Genomic DNA, 13,115 nt, shown 5'->3' with positions numbered 1-13,115 from the left:
CCTAGCATTTTAAATGATTAATTCAGGATGACGATAAGGTGTGGCCTATCCAGAGGTTTGTTTAAGGTGAGGCCTACTCAGGATTGCAGATTAAAGTTACGCTTGATGAAGAATACAGAGGACATAATACATGTAAAGCTCTACCAATGAAGTAAGTGATGTCCACTTCATTGCGCCAGTCATCATAAATGTATCCCTAAGCTTCTTATCTTGTTAGACATCAACCGCCATATGTATCATATAACTATTTTGCATTTCCAAAATAGCGAATTTTAAGGAATAAATAGCGATTCTTTACCATTCCTAATTTGCGATGAGCAAATTGCTAATTGCAAATTACCCATTCATTTCCATGGAGCAGGAGGCCCATAGGAATGAAGGTGCAATTTGCGATTAGCAATTAGCTCATCGCAAATTAGGAATTTTTCCAAAGGTGCAGGGGTGTCTCAAGAACACCCTGCTGCACCCCTGAAAACGAAATTTGGGGGCATATGGCGCACATAAATTTTAGTGTCAAAAGGAAAAGTCCCAATTAAAGAAATGGACTTCAGAGGATGTATCCAGCGTTCAGTAAAGGTACTGAAAAAGTCTAACTATAGACAGCATGCCAGATGAATGGGCGGGAAAGGCAAAGATACAACAGAACATCGGGGACAATAATTCCACAAAAGCAAATATTAGAAGCTATGACAATATCTGAGACATATCACAAAACTTATTTGGTAAAAAACTCTTGTTTCAAATTTATTCACATAAACAAAATTACACAATCAATAATCATTCATATAAGTATTTATAAAAAACAATTAAAAAACATGTTCAATAGGACAAATATGCTTCATAAAAATTTATACACAAAAATTTTTTTTTAAAAATGAAAAGAATCACAAGGGTCGACGCGGCGTTTCGGTTTTTCTTATAGAACACCTTCTTCAGGACAGATTCTAAACAGTTAAGAAACATAGAGTTACCATCCATTTGATATCTTAATGTATCATTTGACAACACTGTCTCAGTTATCCCATTGTTCTCACATTTCACATATCTGATTGGCACATATCTTTTTTTAAAAAAACAACCCTAATCGTTTTTATATGATTTAGCCAAATCGAACAACACTTCATTTTTTACATCAAGGAATTGTTACTTACATCGTATATTATACTCAGCCCCCGTCAATACTCAATTTTTATGCATGCTACGAAACTACACAATTTAACTATGTTTGCCTTTCCCTTGGAATTCTCTATTCCAATGCTGTTACTACGCAACCATTTGCATTTTATGCCTTATCTAATGTGGGCATACCTTTTTCCAGAGGAGTAAGAGTGGCTCTACTGGAGGGTAGTGCTTGGCCCCAAGTGGTTTCCAAGGGTTTTCTCGATGAATGAAAGATTTTTCACGATCTGCCGTGTTCAATTAGCAACTGTGATTAATCTGAAATAAGATATTTATTTTTAGGTAACCATCTTTTGGTGTTCTTAATTTGCATTTTTATTTCTGGTTTTTAATCAATCCCAGAAGGACATTCAAGTAACTTCATACCTCTTTCCTTTGGGTATTAAGCCAATATTTATTCCATAGCCCTCTGTATTTATAGGCAGGCTTCAGGAAGTCTTAATCAATGGGTTTCTCGATGAGAGACAAGAGTCACGATCTGCCGTGTACAATTAGCAAATGTGCTAGATCTAAAAAAAGATAGTTCTGTTTACATCACCATCTTTTAAAATTATTAATTTTTGTACCTAGTTTATAACATCTCAGGGAAAACAATCACCTAATTCCATACCTCTTTTATTTGGATATTGGGCCAATATTCATTCCATAGCCATCTGTATCTCTAGGCGGACTTCAAGAAGTTTATGTGGACCTACAGAAATAGATATTCTCCTTAATATATATATTCCCAGGGCCCATCCTACATTTAATAATAATAGACATTCACGTCATTGACCTTATACCTTTTGGTCTGCTATGTTCTTCCTGGGGGTTGCTGCCAGGAGGAGCCACCGTATTACTGGGATGGTTTTAATCTGAAAGATTTAATTAATCACTCAATTATACACTCTTTACATCGCTCCTATTCACTATGGTCATATTGTCACACAGGAGGTCCCTTACCCAGTGTTTAGGGGTTCATGCGCCGTCTTTTGACTTGATCCTCTTGGTTACCATTGAAGATCACCGGCCAACGTGTTGCATTACTGGGTATAGTCACGTGAATATATAGAGATTTCTGTGGATGTATAATACAAATATTGTTGGTAGGGAATCTTTCTTGATATCCTCTATTTGTTTCTTATTTATCCTATTTGTTGCCGACTTGGTCTATGTATCATTAGTAGTACTTTACTTGCCTTCATGTGTACATTTATACCCATAGGCACATTTTACTGTTATTTCTATTTCCTATTCGTTCCTCTACCCATTATAAGTACCCTTATTCCTAATTCTATATGTCCCTGAGTTAGGCTAATCTTTTCTCTCTCATTCTTACCTATTTTGATGTAGTCGGCCTCCCTGCTCCTGGTTCCTGGCAGCCCGTCGCCTCTGGTCGATTTCCAGAAAGTAAAATGAATTGCCGCTTTGTTTCCCCGTTTAAATATCTGCCGCGCTCTGATTGTGCATTTGTTTTACCTAACCCGATTGGCTGCCATGTTGATTCTCTTAGAGACTGTTACTAGGGTGGGCATACGTCATTCCTCTCATCCGCGTATTGGCCCATGTCAATCACGTCGTACGAGCCCATTGGGGGAAGCAGCAGAATGCGTTTCCAAGGTGATTTCCCTCTCCGCCTTCTATGCCCGCTCATTGATGGAAACAGCAAAATGCGTTTCCATAGCGATTTTCCTCCCCGCCTTCTATGCAAGGTTACGAGTTGCACTTTCTACCGCGAATTGGTTCCCGCTATTCCTGTGATTGGATGAGGGAACTTTATGCGTTTCTATGGTGATTTTCGCTCGTGTTCTTCAATGCACGACTGCGAGTGAATCGATATATTTACCATGTCGATTCCCATTGGTTAGGACTACCAATGCATTCCTAAAGTAGTAAAAGCTCGTATTTTTCCTCATGAGCCTAATATTGTGAAAAAAGGTACTTACTATATTCTATCAGTTGTTCTATTATATTCAATAATTATAAAACCCCTCCTTTTTTGTATCTCAGCGTTTTATCTAAATGAGTTGCCCTACATCAATGCCACACAGGTTATATCTTGCTGGGGTTAATTCAAATTACCATACCCATTGTGAAAATTTATTCTATGTTCATTTTGTAGATTGCCTTAAGTTATTTAAGACATACCGGGGATAAACGATTTTTTGTATTCTAAGTCTCCGGGGACTCACAAGTTCAGATTCTAATTTTTCTTTCGAAGGCTGGTCGGTTTACTTGATAATTTTCTCCCAGTCCTCTCTTGAATTAAGACCCGTTCTCACACTGTTGAGGGTAGACATGTAGAATTGTTCTCTTTTCTTCCTTTTGTCATTATAGTTGCCTCCTCTTTTACTGACTGTTATCCTCTCTAGTCCACACCATTTTAGGTCCTCAAGACCATGGCCGGCTGCCTTCCAATGTTCAGTGAGAGGTGCTCCTGTTTTGTTTGTTCTGAGGGCAGAACGATGTTCATTTAAACGGAGCCTGATTTCCCTTGATGTCTCTCCCACGTAGGACTTCTGACAGGGACATTGGATCAGATAAATTGCATTTTTGGTCCTGCAGTTTATAAAGCTTTTAATATTTACAGATCTATCGTTGACTATGATTTTATTGCCTTTGATGATACTTGTGCAATTCACACAACCCATACACGGATGTGTCCCTGTGGGTAAAGGGTTGCCATCAATTGTTGTTTGTGAAGTTTTCGGAGTGTCCCTGTATGTATGCACAAGGGAGTTCCGAATCGTTTTGTTTCTCCTAAATGAGAACATAGGCTTTGGAATAGGGACGTCAGTTTTGTCCGCTATCAGTGACCAATTTCTATTGATAATGTTTTTGACTTGGTGACTGATCTGTGAGAAATTCGTGACAAACATAATTGGTTGTGGACCTTTTTGACTTTCCTCTTTTGGTTCGAAAAAATTTTCTCTGTTAAAATATTTCGCACGTTTATAGGCGTGCCTCACCATCCTTTTGGGATAGCCCCTCTCTAGGAATTTTGCTTTCAAGGTTGTTGCATGTCTATCATAGTCTGACATTGATGTGCAGTTTCTTCTTAACCGAAGAAATTGTCCATAAGGAATATTGTTCTTCTGCGATGCTGGATGGTTGCTATCGAAGTGTAGCATACTGTTCCTATCCGTGGGCTTCGTATATAATTCAACAGTAAGATGGCCCTCAGTTTCTTTGATCATGATATCCAGAAATTCCACACAGTTCTTACTTATGTGTGAGGTAAATTTAAGATTGACATCACCTAAGTTGAGCCAGATTAGAAAGTCATTCAGAGTCTCCATGTCTCCGGTCCATATGAAGAATATGTCGTCTATATACCGGCCCCATTCCGAGATGTTTTCATAGAATGGGGCGGTTCCGTTATAGATGTGTTTCTCTTCAAATTTCGAGACATATAGGCAGGCCAGGCTCGGCGCACAGGTAGCCCCCATGCTGGTCCCCTTTGTTTGCCTGAATAGTTCGTCCTTGTACATAAAGATATTATTTTTGAGTATCAAAACTATACATTCCAGGATAAATACTTGATGGTCTGTTATATCCTGATAGTTGTTACACAAAATTTCTTCCATGATTGCTATAGTATCGTCCTGAGGAATATTAGTGTATAGCGCTTCGATGTCCAAAGTCACTAACACTTGAGTTTCTGGATTGAAAGCCAATCCTTCCACCTTTTCAATCATCGATGTTGTGTCCTTGATGTAAGCCTTTTGTTTCTGCACCAAGGGTTGTAAAAAGACTTCCACGTACTTGCTTAAGGGCTCAGTAAGTGATCCTATACAGGATACTATGGGTCTCATGGGGGGGTCAGAAGTATCTTTGTGAATCTTCGGGAGACCGTATAGTGCTGGAATTAAGGGGTCCGTGTTCAACATAAATGCAAACTCATCTTCACATATGATGTCTTCATCTTTTGCTAATGTGAGCATTCTTCGTATGTCATCCTTCAAGCTCTCCCACTCTTCCCTGTTTGATTTCTGATAGTGTGACCTATTGTTTAGAAGTTTCAGCATTCTGTTGTCATAATCTGTACTATCCATAATGACTACACTCCCTCCCTTGTCCGCTGGTTTTATTGTTAAAGTTACATTACTTTCAAGTGCTTTTAATGCCTTTCGCTCTTCTTTGGTTACATTTGAAGGTGTCCAGGTTTTTTGTTTAATTAGACTTTCTACACTTTTATCTACAGACCTCTCAAACGCTTCCACATCTTTATGCACCATATTGATTGATGGAGTCCAAGTTGATTTGTTTTTCAAACCTGATTTATTTTCTTTTGGGAGCTTGTCTTTCCCATCAAAAAAGATTTGTAGTCTTACTTTTCTGAAGAATTGTTGTAAATCCCTTTCAAGGGCATATCTATCTACAGATGAACAAATAGCGTATCCTAAGCCCCTTTCAAATAGTTTAGTCTCTGTGGCTGATAGTTGATACTTAGAAAGATTTACTACTGCTCCTCTTTGGGAGTTCACTAATCCCATTGTTTCTGACTTCTGGTTCGTGGACGTTGAGGGTGTTGGGCTTGTACATATTGGGGTTGATGGTTGTAATTGTTTCGACCTCTCCCTCTCCCTCGTTGTTGTCCAAATGTTTGGTTTCGTTTCTCTAAAAAAGACAAACCTTCTTTCAGAATTGGTTGTTGTTGTTGTTTACTCATATACCCGTTTCTGTTCTTTTCATTAGTTGATTCACCATCTGAGTCTGTACTTGTGTATGATGAATCAAAAAACCTAACCCTTTTCCTGGGTTGATTTCTGGGTTGGTTCTGCCACTGTCTCCGGGATTGGAAATGTTCCCTAGGTCGCTCGTAAAAATCTTTTTGCAGATAGGGATACACGAATTCAGGGTTGTAATTTTCAATATCCTTTATCAGTTTATTGCTTTTCTTTTTAATCAGGTAATCTTTGTATCCAGCTACATCATTTTGAATCTCCTCTAGTTTGGCTTTCGCATCCTCTAATGCTGTGCTTTGCTGTAATTGGCTCTCTAATTCTTCTATTTCTTTTCTTTCGATTACCAGGAATTCATTAGCTGTTTCTATTATTAGTAGAATCCAATCTCTACTACACCGATTGGCTACGAGTGTCCATTTTTCTATGAATCTCCTGTCCGTTATAAAAATCCCGGGTTCATTCGTGACCTGGAGGCCCTTGGGTATGATCCCGTTTTTACAGTACTCTACTAAGAACTCCGCATGGAGTTCCGCCCTCACTGATTTCTTTTTTAAGTTCCAAAGTTTCTCCCATTGTTCCTCATCAGATTTATCTAACCTAATTGTTGTGCTGTTTCGGGATTTGCTATTTATCAGTTGGTTAAATTGATCTTCGGAAAAACTGTATGTTTTAATTCCTTCCATTATTGTTACACACAATGATTGTGATGTGGTGTTTTAAATTTTACCCACTCTGCTGATTTGCAGTCTAATTGCACACCTCCTCAGCTCACAAGCTGAGTGTAATATTATAAACAAAGGGAGGAGGACCCCGCACAGGCTGATTAGGGACTGGGGGGAAATATGAGTGTCAAAAGGAAAAGTCCCAATTAAAGAAATGGACTTCAGAGGATGTATCCAGCGTTCAGTAAAGGTACTGAAAAAGTCTAACTATAGACAGCATGCCAGATGAATGGGCGGGAAAGGCAAAGATACAACAGAACATCGGGGACAATAATTCCACAAAAGCAAATATTAGAAGCTATGACAATATCTGAGACATATCACAAAACTTATTTGGTAAAAAACTCTTGTTTCAAATTTATTCACATAAACAAAATTACACAATCAATAATCATTCATATAAGTATTTATAAAAAACAATTAAAAAACATGTTCAATAGGACAAATATGCTTCATAAAAATTTATACACAAAAATTTTTTTTTAAAAATGAAAAGAATCACAAGGGTCGACGCGGCGTTTCGGTTTTTCTTATAGAACACCTTCTTCAGGACAGATTCTAAACAGTTAAGAAACATAGAGTTACCATCCATTTGATATCTTAATGTATCATTTGACAACACTGTCTCAGTTATCCCATTGTTCTCACATTTCACATATCTGATTGGCACATATCTTTTTTTAAAAAAACAACCCTAATCGTTTTTATATGATTTAGCCAAATCGAACAACACTTCATTTTTTACATCAAGGAATTGTTACTTACATCGTATATTATACTCAGCCCCCGTCAATACTCAATTTTTATGCATGCTACGAAACTACACAATTTAACTATGTTTGCCTTTCCCTTGGAATTCTCTATTCCAATGCTGTTACTACGCAACCATTTGCATTTTATGCCTTATCTAATGTGGGCATACCTTTTTCCAGAGGAGTAAGAGTGGCTCTACTGGAGGGTAGTGCTTGGCCCCAAGTGGTTTCCAAGGGTTTTCTCGATGAATGAAAGATTTTTCACGATCTGCCGTGTTCAATTAGCAACTGTGATTAATCTGAAATAAGATATTTATTTTTAGGTAACCATCTTTTGGTGTTCTTAATTTGCATTTTTATTTCTGGTTTTTAATCAATCCCAGAAGGACATTCAAGTAACTTCATACCTCTTTCCTTTGGGTATTAAGCCAATATTTATTCCATAGCCCTCTGTATTTATAGGCAGGCTTCAGGAAGTCTTAATCAATGGGTTTCTCGATGAGAGACAAGAGTCACGATCTGCCGTGTACAATTAGCAAATGTGCTAGATCTAAAAAAAGATAGTTCTGTTTACATCACCATCTTTTAAAATTATTAATTTTTGTACCTAGTTTATAACATCTCAGGGAAAACAATCACCTAATTCCATACCTCTTTTATTTGGATATTGGGCCAATATTCATTCCATAGCCATCTGTATCTCTAGGCGGACTTCAAGAAGTTTATGTGGACCTACAGAAATAGATATTCTCCTTAATATATATATTCCCAGGGCCCATCCTACATTTAATAATAATAGACATTCACGTCATTGACCTTATACCTTTTGGTCTGCTATGTTCTTCCTGGGGGTTGCTGCCAGGAGGAGCCACCGTATTACTGGGATGGTTTTAATCTGAAAGATTTAATTAATCACTCAATTATACACTCTTTACATCGCTCCTATTCACTATGGTCATATTGTCACACAGGAGGTCCCTTACCCAGTGTTTAGGGGTTCATGCGCCGTCTTTTGACTTGATCCTCTTGGTTACCATTGAAGATCACCGGCCAACGTGTTGCATTACTGGGTATAGTCACGTGAATATATAGAGATTTCTGTGGATGTATAATACAAATATTGTTGGTAGGGAATCTTTCTTGATATCCTCTATTTGTTTCTTATTTATCCTATTTGTTGCCGACTTGGTCTATGTATCATTAGTAGTACTTTACTTGCCTTCATGTGTACATTTATACCCATAGGCACATTTTACTGTTATTTCTATTTCCTATTCGTTCCTCTACCCATTATAAGTACCCTTATTCCTAATTCTATATGTCCCTGAGTTAGGCTAATCTTTTCTCTCTCATTCTTACCTATTTTGATGTAGTCGGCCTCCCTGCTCCTGGTTCCTGGCAGCCCGTCGCCTCTGGTCGATTTCCAGAAAGTAAAATGAATTGCCGCTTTGTTTCCCCGTTTAAATATCTGCCGCGCTCTGATTGTGCATTTGTTTTACCTAACCCGATTGGCTGCCATGTTGATTCTCTTAGAGACTGTTACTAGGGTGGGCATACGTCATTCCTCTCATCCGCGTATTGGCCCATGTCAATCACGTCGTACGAGCCCATTGGGGGAAGCAGCAGAATGCGTTTCCAAGGTGATTTCCCTCTCCGCCTTCTATGCCCGCTCATTGATGGAAACAGCAAAATGCGTTTCCATAGCGATTTTCCTCCCCGCCTTCTATGCAAGGTTACGAGTTGCACTTTCTACCGCGAATTGGTTCCCGCTATTCCTGTGATTGGATGAGGGAACTTTATGCGTTTCTATGGTGATTTTCGCTCGTGTTCTTCAATGCACGACTGCGAGTGAATCGATATATTTACCATGTCGATTCCCATTGGTTAGGACTACCAATGCATTCCTAAAGTAGTAAAAGCTCGTATTTTTCCTCATGAGCCTAATATTGTGAAAAAAGGTACTTACTATATTCTATCAGTTGTTCTATTATATTCAATAATTATAAAACCCCTCCTTTTTTGTATCTCAGCGTTTTATCTAAATGAGTTGCCCTACATCAATGCCACACAGGTTATATCTTGCTGGGGTTAATTCAAATTACCATACCCATTGTGAAAATTTATTCTATGTTCATTTTGTAGATTGCCTTAAGTTATTTAAGACATACCGGGGATAAACGATTTTTTGTATTCTAAGTCTCCGGGGACTCACAAGTTCAGATTCTAATTTTTCTTTCGAAGGCTGGTCGGTTTACTTGATAATTTTCTCCCAGTCCTCTCTTGAATTAAGACCCGTTCTCACACTGTTGAGGGTAGACATGTAGAATTGTTCTCTTTTCTTCCTTTTGTCATTATAGTTGCCTCCTCTTTTACTGACTGTTATCCTCTCTAGTCCACACCATTTTAGGTCCTCAAGACCATGGCCGGCTGCCTTCCAATGTTCAGTGAGAGGTGCTCCTGTTTTGTTTGTTCTGAGGGCAGAACGATGTTCATTTAAACGGAGCCTGATTTCCCTTGATGTCTCTCCCACGTAGGACTTCTGACAGGGACATTGGATCAGATAAATTGCATTTTTGGTCCTCCAGTTTATAAAGCTTTTAATATTTACAGATCTATCGTTGACTATGATTTTATTGCCTTTGATGATACTTGTGCAATTCACACAACCCATACACGGATGTGTCCCTGTGGGTAAAGGGTTGCCATCAATTGTTGTTTGTGAAGTTTTCGGAGTGTCCCTGTATGTATGCACAAGGGAGTTCCGAATCGTTTTGTTTCTCCTAAATGAGAACATAGGCTTTGGAATAGGGACGTCAGTTTTGTCCGCTATCAGTGACCAATTTCTATTGATAATGTTTTTGACTTGGTGACTGATCTGTGAGAAATTCGTGACAAACATAATTGGTTGTGGACCTTTTTGACTTTCCTCTTTTGGTTCGAAAAAATTTTCTCTGTTAAAATATTTCGCACGTTTATAGGCGTGCCTCACCATCCTTTTGGGATAGCCCCTCTCTAGGAATTTTGCTTTCAAGGTTGTTGCATGTCTATCATAGTCTGACATTGATGTGCAGTTTCTTCTTAACCGAAGAAATTGTCCATAAGGAATATTGTTCTTCTGCGATGCTGGATGGTTGCTATCGAAGTGTAGCATACTGTTCCTATCCGTGGGCTTCGTATATAATTCAACAGTAAGATGGCCCTCAGTTTCTTTGATCATGATATCCAGAAATTCCACACAGTTCTTACTTATGTGTGAGGTAAATTTAAGATTGACATCACCTAAGTTGAGCCAGATTAGAAAGTCATTCAGAGTCTCCATGTCTCCGGTCCATATGAAGAATATGTCGTCTATATACCGGCCCCATTCCGAGATGTTTTCATAGAATGGGGCGGTTAACAACATTCCTTTACCTCAAAAACGATTTTCAATTCATAATTTGAAAACACTGCCCACAGGGAAATTACTTAAAATGTCCTTAAGGCACATGAAAGTGTTTTTTTATTGCCTTTCCAGCATGGTTGGGTCACTTTTAACATGGCTATGTAACACAAACATTTAAAATCTAAATTTCCCATGCACAGGTCGGAGCATATTTACAAGCAACTTGCGCCACAGAGAAAGGTCTTACATTAAAATGGGAAAAATAACATCAGGGACAGTCAATTGCCGTATAAAGAAGCATACACCATTATGTCCTTGTCATAAATTTAAAAACAATTCCTTTTCCCCAAAAACGATTTTCAAATCATAATTTCAAAACACTGCACATGGGAAAATTACTTAAAATGTCCTTAAGACACATAAAAGCGTTTTTGATTGCCTTTGCAGCATGTTTGTATCACTTTTAACATGGCTATGTAACACAAACATTCAAAATCTAAATTTTCCATGCACATGTGGGAGCATATTTACAAGCAATTTGCGCCACATAATTCATAATTTTCTCCTCAAAGCACACTATTCTCTATCTAAATTAAAGAAATATTTTCTCACCTTAGCAAATACATTGAGTTTGAAAACAGTCTCAGAAACACACCAATTTGTCTTCAGCAGAGCAAAAGGTATGCACTCCAGAGTCTGCAGCTATCAAAAGCACAGAAATGCTGTAATTCTTCACACATATCTCTCATGTCACCCAATCAAAACTCTTCCCTCACTTTTTTTCAAATGAAAACCCTTCCCCCTTCTGCCCTTTCTGCCTTTTCTGCATGGCAACCACCTCTTGGAAGACTTCTGGTGTTTGCAAGTTCACACAACAATGTTGCAATTGAACTCTGAACTCTCAGTGCACCTGCATATCCAGTGCATTCTTTCATTTAATGATTTTTTATTGACCATTCAAAATACATCTTTCAAAGAACACATCCGTGCACCCTAACTTTCTGTTTTCAGCAATCAAAATCCACCAATCACTGTTACTGCTTCATGAACACAGAAACTCCACAGTTTTTTTCATTTTAAACTCTCATTTTTTCAACTGCCATTTCATTGCCACACTTCATCTGACTGCAGGAGAACCTTCTCTCACCATGTTTTCTGTCTGGATTGTTGGACATAGTTATATTCACTGGGCTCAAAGGTACGTTGAAAACAGGAAATTACCTAACCTCAATTTACAAGATGTGGAAATTAAGTGGTTTGGCCACAGAGGATTAAAATGTCACCAATTGATACCATTGGTGAAAACCTTTATGCATTTGCCCAAACCTGACCTGTTAATTGTGCACTGTGGAGGTAATGACTTGGGCACTTTGACTGGTGTAGGTCTGGAAATGCTTTTAAAGGACACCTTTGAGCAATTAATGGCACTTTTTCCTCAGACTGCCTTGGTATATTCAAATATATGCCAAAGACAGAAATGGAGGTGGTCAAACCAATTTTGTCCACAAATTGAGAAGTACCTAAATGTACCATAAACCCAAAAGCTCTTCTCAGAGCTACCCTACATCTAATCACTCACAATTATTATTTTACTCTAACATTTTTCACTAATTTTCAACAAAGTACGCTCCCTGGGGCGCTACCCGGTACGCGAACCGGGAGCTAACCTCGCGAATTTTTTTTTTAAAATGTTTTTTTTTCGCACATATAAGCCTCCTCAGCCACCCTCAGAAAACCTAGGGGGTCAAGATAACTCTACCGTGCCCCCTTCTACCCATTCTGAACATTATTTGCCCTCCATCTTGTATCTTAATTCGACCGAAACACAAAATGGTGGACTCCCGGAACGCTTAAGGTTCGCGAACCGGGGCGCTCAACGGTTCGCGTACCGGGTCGCTCCCTGGGAAGCGCACCATCAAAAAAGGTGGGAAAGTAGTTCACAGAAAAGCCACTGGAGACAATTTCACCAAATATAGATTAGCTCATACTACATACCAATCCCTACCATTTTCACAAATTTGATTGGAATTCCATTTAGTCATTTAGCCTGTAGACCTCTCTAAATACCCTGAGGTAAATTACTTCACAAAACACATCTGAAGTGTTGGAATTGACAACCAATGAAAATGTTACTTTCATTTTCTACTTTTTTTACCTGACATTTCATTGGTTATATACCTGAATATGGATTGGTGTCACTATATCGCGGATTATTACAACGCATTCCGTTACATCGGAATTTTTACAACGCAGGATCTATTACATCGGATGCCATTACAACGCATGGCATTACATCGCAGATGCTATTACAACGCATGGCATTACATCGTAAGTATAGGTAAGTATACTTTTAAAAAAAAATGTAATTAATTTAATTTAATTAATTTAATTTATTTAATTTAATTAAAATACA

The 13,115-nt window shown here is 38.3% G+C and overlaps 2 long non-coding RNA genes across 2 annotated transcripts; both read right to left on the bottom strand.

Annotated features, from left to right (window-relative positions):
• Window positions 1–814: 814 nt before the first annotated feature.
• Window positions 815–1,831, bottom strand: LOC144761479 (uncharacterized). The gene is made up of 3 exons (XR_013595740.1): window positions 1,546–1,831; window positions 1,309–1,437; window positions 815–944 (listed from the first exon to the last, which is right to left on the bottom strand). It is a non-coding gene; the product is annotated as an uncharacterized LOC144761479 (long non-coding RNA).
• Window positions 1,832–6,996: 5,165 nt separating this feature from the next.
• Window positions 6,997–8,013, bottom strand: LOC144761478 (uncharacterized). The gene is made up of 3 exons (XR_013595739.1): window positions 7,728–8,013; window positions 7,491–7,619; window positions 6,997–7,126 (listed from the first exon to the last, which is right to left on the bottom strand). It is a non-coding gene; the product is annotated as an uncharacterized LOC144761478 (long non-coding RNA).
• Window positions 8,014–13,115: the final 5,102 nt, after the last annotated feature.

This window comes from Lissotriton helveticus, chromosome 6 (genome assembly GCF_964261635.1).
Source record: "Lissotriton helveticus chromosome 6, aLisHel1.1, whole genome shotgun sequence".
In the NCBI taxonomy this organism is placed as follows: Eukaryota; Metazoa; Chordata; class Amphibia; order Caudata; family Salamandridae; genus Lissotriton; species Lissotriton helveticus.
This window is presented reverse-complemented; position numbering and strand designations above follow the sequence as displayed.